The sequence below is a fragment of the Caretta caretta genome, chromosome 5 (genome assembly GCF_965140235.1).
Source record: "Caretta caretta isolate rCarCar2 chromosome 5, rCarCar1.hap1, whole genome shotgun sequence".
Classification (NCBI taxonomy): Eukaryota; Metazoa; Chordata; order Testudines; family Cheloniidae; genus Caretta; species Caretta caretta.
The window spans coordinates 14,127,991-14,133,730 of record NC_134210.1 but is presented as its reverse complement, the minus strand read 5'-3'; positions in this window follow the sequence as shown (position 1 = coordinate 14,133,730).

Genomic DNA, 5,740 nt, shown 5'->3' with positions numbered 1-5,740 from the left:
TGTCCCTGTGCACCCTGTCAGGCCCTGGCTGAGGGCACTGGCTGGGCTGGTTCCTGTGGCCTTGCTGGTACCTGCTGGCTGGATTAAATCCCTCTGCTGTCGGGGGGGGGTGGGGGGTGGAGAAATAGAGAGAGAATTGTGAGTAAAGAAAGTGTGTGATCCACCTCCGTATTTTATTGCTCTTTTATACGAGGCAAAGAGTAATATACCCTATCATAAACACTGATTAGCAGAGGCCAACAAAATCAGCAATCAATCCAGCCACATCTCATAGGATATTCTCATCTCCTCTGTCTGACAAAGCGAAGCCAACCAAAGAGCCGTCTACAACAACAAGGTAATTCAGAAATTTACAGAATTTCCTCGTGTTCTTTTCTAGTTACTAGTTTCCATGGTAAACTGATTTTCCTTTGAAACAAAGGGCCACGAGCCTGATCCTGAGCGGAGCCTCTCCAATTAATGTCAATGTTATAGTATGAAAAGAAAAGCTTCTTCAGTATGTGACTAGCAAACATTGTTCATATTGTGAGTTCAGTCGGAGGGGCAGGTGATCATCAGCTCTCAGGATCAAGCCTTTAGTTCTGCTTTTCTTACTCACATAGGCATTTCCCAAAGGAGTCCAGGGAATTTCTCATGTGAGTAAGGCAAGCGAGTTCTGGTCCAATGTTTCTTCCTTTAGGTACACACAAACCCCCCCCTCCCAGTGAAGCCAATGGGAATAAGTGGTATGTCTGAGGGAAGAATTAGAAGACCAGTCTGGTTAACTGTGCAAATGTGCTTTATGCTTTTCCTGTTCAATCTTTTTTTAAAAAAGGGGGGTGGGGCTTTTTTCACTATCTTTCCCATGTTTTGTGGAATCTGGCTCATATCATACACAATATTTCAGTATGAACTGGGTTCTTTATTCCAGGTTTCAAACCTGGTATTACATTTTATATAAATCTGAGAGAGGGTTGTTGTTTGGAAGTTGTGGTGTTTTTCTCCTGTGGGGTTTTATTTTCCTCAGTCACTTGTTTCTTCATATGCAACCTGTGGCGAATGGATTTTTCACAATAAATCTATTTTAACTTAAGTTTATTGTTGCAGAGAGAATATTATTTAAAGTGCTACTTACATAACATTAGGTATATAAGCTCTTCTGATACCTGATGACATATTGCAGTCACTTGATTAACATATTTATTAAATGTTGAAAACACATTCTGTAATTCCACATCTCATTTATATTCTGAATAAGGGGCTGCATATATACTGGATGGAAACCAGCATATTAATAACACAAGGAAAAAGATATGTGTAAGACAGAAGCCCTGGGATCAGTGAATGTGGGGAAAATGGGTCTTTACAGCCAGAGGATTTAATGGAGGATCATACCTGAGTCTGACTTGGGAATTATTTTCTATTAACTCTTAGCTGGTGTTTTGTCAAATGTATTTTCCCAGTAACAAAATGTTATATTTAACCATACTTTGAGAGAGGGAGGGATGGTCCTGCGGGTAAGGCGTGGAATTGGGAGCAGGGAGATCAGGATTTAGTTCCAGACTCTACCACAGACTCCCAGTGTGACCCTGGACAAATCACTAATAGCTATGTGCCTCAGTTTCCCCATCTGGAAAACAGGGGTAATAATGGTTCCCTACCTCACAGGGGTACTGTGACAATAACTTCAATAATGCGTTTGAGCTCGTCATATCTTGGTGAGGGTCATGATAGCAAACAGATTAATTGGAAGAAATGGTATTTTGTTATTTGGGTGCAAAGCAAGAAATTGCACCTTGTATATCACATTATCTCCAATGTCTAATCATTCCCACTTCGAATCTCTCCAATGATGGCTGAGGCCTTGTCTACACTACAGAGTTTTGTCGACAAATGTTATGTTGACACTTCAAAAGCGCTATAATAAAAATTGGTATTGCATGTTCACACTTTCCCCCTCTGTCAACAGAGTGTGTCCACACTTGGGGCACTAGCATTGACCATGTGAGCAGTGTACTATGGGTACTATCCCACAGTTCAGCTCGACACCTTCTGCCGCTAGGTCTTGTGGGAAGGTGGAGCAGATTATGGCACATCTTGGGACCAAGCTCGATGTCCCATAATGCATTGCTTTCTGTCCCAGCATTCCATGGGCTTCTGGTTTTCTTTCGCGGCATTTTTCAATGACCCTTGTTTGCTGTGCACGCCAGCATCTTTGTGAGAAGAGAGAGATCCCACACTGCTCTCCTATGCTCTGATAACTGTCATTAAGACATTATGGATGTTAATCTCCAAGTTCCCAACTGAAGAAGACTCCCAGTTCCCTGACATGCTGTGTGATATGGATAGGAGCAACTTTAGATTGCTTTTGGCATTCACAGAACAGCTGCAGAGGGTGGACCATCTCGGGAAACAAGCACTGAATGGTGGGATCGTCGTGTCATGCAGGCGTGCGATGACGAGCAGTGGCTACAGAACTTTTGGGTGTGGAAAGCTACTTTCCTGGAGCTGTGTGCAGAGCTCACCCCAGCACTGTGGCACAAGGACACCACAATGAGAGCTGCCCTGTTGGTAGAGAAGCATGTGGCAATTGCTGTGTAGAAGCTGGGAACTCCAGACTGCTACCAGTCAGTCGCAAATCAATTTGGAGTCAGAAAGTCAACTGTTGGGGCTGCGTTAATTCAAGTGTGCAAGGCAGTTCATCACATCCTGCTACAAAGGACCATGACTCTGGAAAAGGTGCGTGAAATAGTGGATGGCTTTGCAGAAACGGGTTTCCCTAACTATGGAGGGGCAATCGATGGTACACACGTTCCAATTTTGGCACCAGACCACCTTGCAATGGAGTACATCAATAGGAAGGAGTACTTCTCCATGGTGTTGCAGGCGCTTGTGGATCACTGTGAGCGTTTCACTGATATCAACGTGGGGTGATCCAAGAAGGTGCATAGAATCATAGAATATCAGGGTTGGAAGGGACCTCAGGAGGTCATCTTGTCCAAGCCCCTGCTCAAAGCAGGACCAGTCCCCAATTTTTGCCCCAGATCCCTAAATGCACCCCCCCAGGATTGAACTCATAACCCTGGGTTTCGCAAGCCAATGCTCAAACCACTGAGCTATCCCCCCCAGTACTAGCCTTCTTTGTTCCCCACCCAGAAAAGCAGACCCCTTGGAGACACCCAGGATCCAGCACCATGGAGCACCTGCAGCTCCATGCACCCAGGACGTGGGTGGACCTCAGTCCTTTGGGGCCTGGGGCCCAGAACCCTGCAGCAGCGCCCAGCCCAGGTTCACCAAAAATTGTGCATGCTTGAGTGCTTGAAAATCCAGCCCTGAACTCTCGTGACGGGGGTGGGGGGATCTTGCCCCAAATTACTGCTTGCCCAAGTGTCCCAATCCCAGTGCCCAATATCCAGCATCCCATTCTGCACTCCCACGTTCCAACACAAAGGGGAGCCAGCGCTCCTGGGATTGGTAAGCAGGTCAGAGGAATGGGTGAGTGACTGAGAGCAAACCCACAGATGGGCCTGAACAACACCCCCCCCCCCCCGAGCTAGCCACCCTCCCGCAAAGAGACGGGGTCCCTCGATACAGCAGCTGCTACAGGGTGGGTGGAACATGCCAGGAAGCAGCTTTGGATGTTGCAGAGTCGTTGAATGGCCGTGAACATTCCCTGCAATCTGCAGCAGCCTCCCAGCTGCCTTAGCCCTGGGTGGAATTGTTCAAGGCATCTCTGCTCTGCTGGAGAAAAACCTTTGCTTTATAGTGGGGTGGAGCGAACAGCTGGATTCTGCAGCCGCACCACGGCCGGGTCTCACCCCTCTCATTAAACATTTTTTATCCTGTGTTTGTACAGCGCCTAGCACCATGGGGCCTGGGTCTATGACTAGGGCTCCCAGGTGCTAAGACATGATCAGTTTAAGGTAGGCTCAAGATTTAGGCTTTTCTCCAAGAGTTGGGGGGAATTTTTACTTGACCTCTTATTATAGAAGAGCCTGGCATGAAGTTTGGGTTGGGGGGTGCAAGCAGCAGGAGAGAATTTAGGCTGCACTGGGAGCTCAGACACAATAGCACAGACCCCGGCACCATTCTTGAAAGGGGATGGGGGGGGAAAGAAATTGAGGTTCTTCTGAATACCCCCTCTGGAAGGGCTTTTGCCCCTGTGTTTCATGTCATTGCTTGGATGGACGGCTCTGATCTGCCCTGATCCCCCAGGCAGGACCCCCCCATCCCTGGTACACAGCCACCCCCCACTGGTGAGGTTACAAGGCGATGGATTCCTCTCCTTCCCCACCCCATCGCGTTCCTCCGAGCTCCCCCAATCGGTGCGGGGGGTCTGCGAGACTCAACTCCCCAGCCACAGCAGTGTCCTGAACCCTGATGGAGGATTAGCTCTGGGTGGCTCCCTGCGGCCTGTCTGTTGCCATCTGACACCCCCATGCCAGATCCTCTATCTCCGGCCAAGCACAAGGGGCTCGCCCCCCGGACAGGTGCCGGCTGCAAGAGCAGTGCTCTGAGCCAGACACCTTGGGGGAAGTTCAGTCCCAGTCTCCATACAATGGTTCCCCCCACCCCCCGGCCTCAGTCTGGCTTTTGCCCCTCAGAGACCAATCTCTGCTGGCAAATTTTAGCTACTGCCAGCTGGAACCTTTACTTGGGTCCCCCCCTGCTTCTCCACATTCCCAGGCGTGGCTCAAGTCAGCAGCCTCCCGTGGGCTGACCTGCTGGTAGCTAGACTGGGAGCTCTTTCGGGGCAGGGGCTGGCTGGCTGTGTTTGTACAGCGCCTAGCGCCACGGGGCCCTGGCCTGTCTCCCACCCTCACAGCCCAGGGGAGGGCCTGCCCCCCTTCCCAAGCAATATATCCACCCACGGGCCCCTTCTCCCATTCAAGAGGCTGAGCCCACTTCCTAGGCACCAAAATGTGTGTGTATGTGTTGGAGGGGGATCAGGCTGGATCAGGGCACCTGGTAGGGACACCTCCATTGGGGGGGGGCTAGAGGTGATCCTGCTGGACTCCTGCTGGGAGCACCCATGAGCCATCGGCAGTTACAGCTGCTGAGGCAGGGGTGAGCATGGCTGCATATTGCATCACGCATGCCGCATGCATCTTCAGGAACTTGGCCTATATAGAAAGCTACAAGCAGGGACCTTCTTTCCAGACCAGAAAATTACAGTGGAGGATGTTGAAATGCCCATAGTGATCCTGGAAGACCCGGCGTACCCCTTATAGCTGTGGCTCATGAACTCTTACACGGGAAACCTGGACAGCAGTAAGGAGCGGTTCAACAACAAGCTGTGTAGATGCCGGATGGCAGTAGAATGTGCCTTTGGCAGATTAAAGGCGCGCTGCCGATGCCTTTATGGCAGGTTAGACCTGAATGAGGATAATATTCCCATGGTCATAGCTGCATGTTGTACGGTGCATAATCTTTGTGAAGCTAAGGTGAAAGGTCTGCTCAGGGGTGGAGTATAGCAGCAGACCACTTGGCTGCTTATTTTAAGAAGCCAGATACAAGGGCTATCAGAGGAGCTGAGGGGGGGAAATTCCAATTAGGGAGGCTTTGAGGCAGCACTTTGAAAATGAGAATCAGTAATGTATATCTCTGTGATTGGCACTGCAATGTTACATTATATGTTGTTTTCCTAGGAAGCAATGGTGACATTTGGGGCCTTACATTCCAGTAAGCAGATGATTAAACTGCCTGTGTATGTATTGGTAGGGCCTGCTATCTCTATTTGTAGGAAACAAATAAACATGAG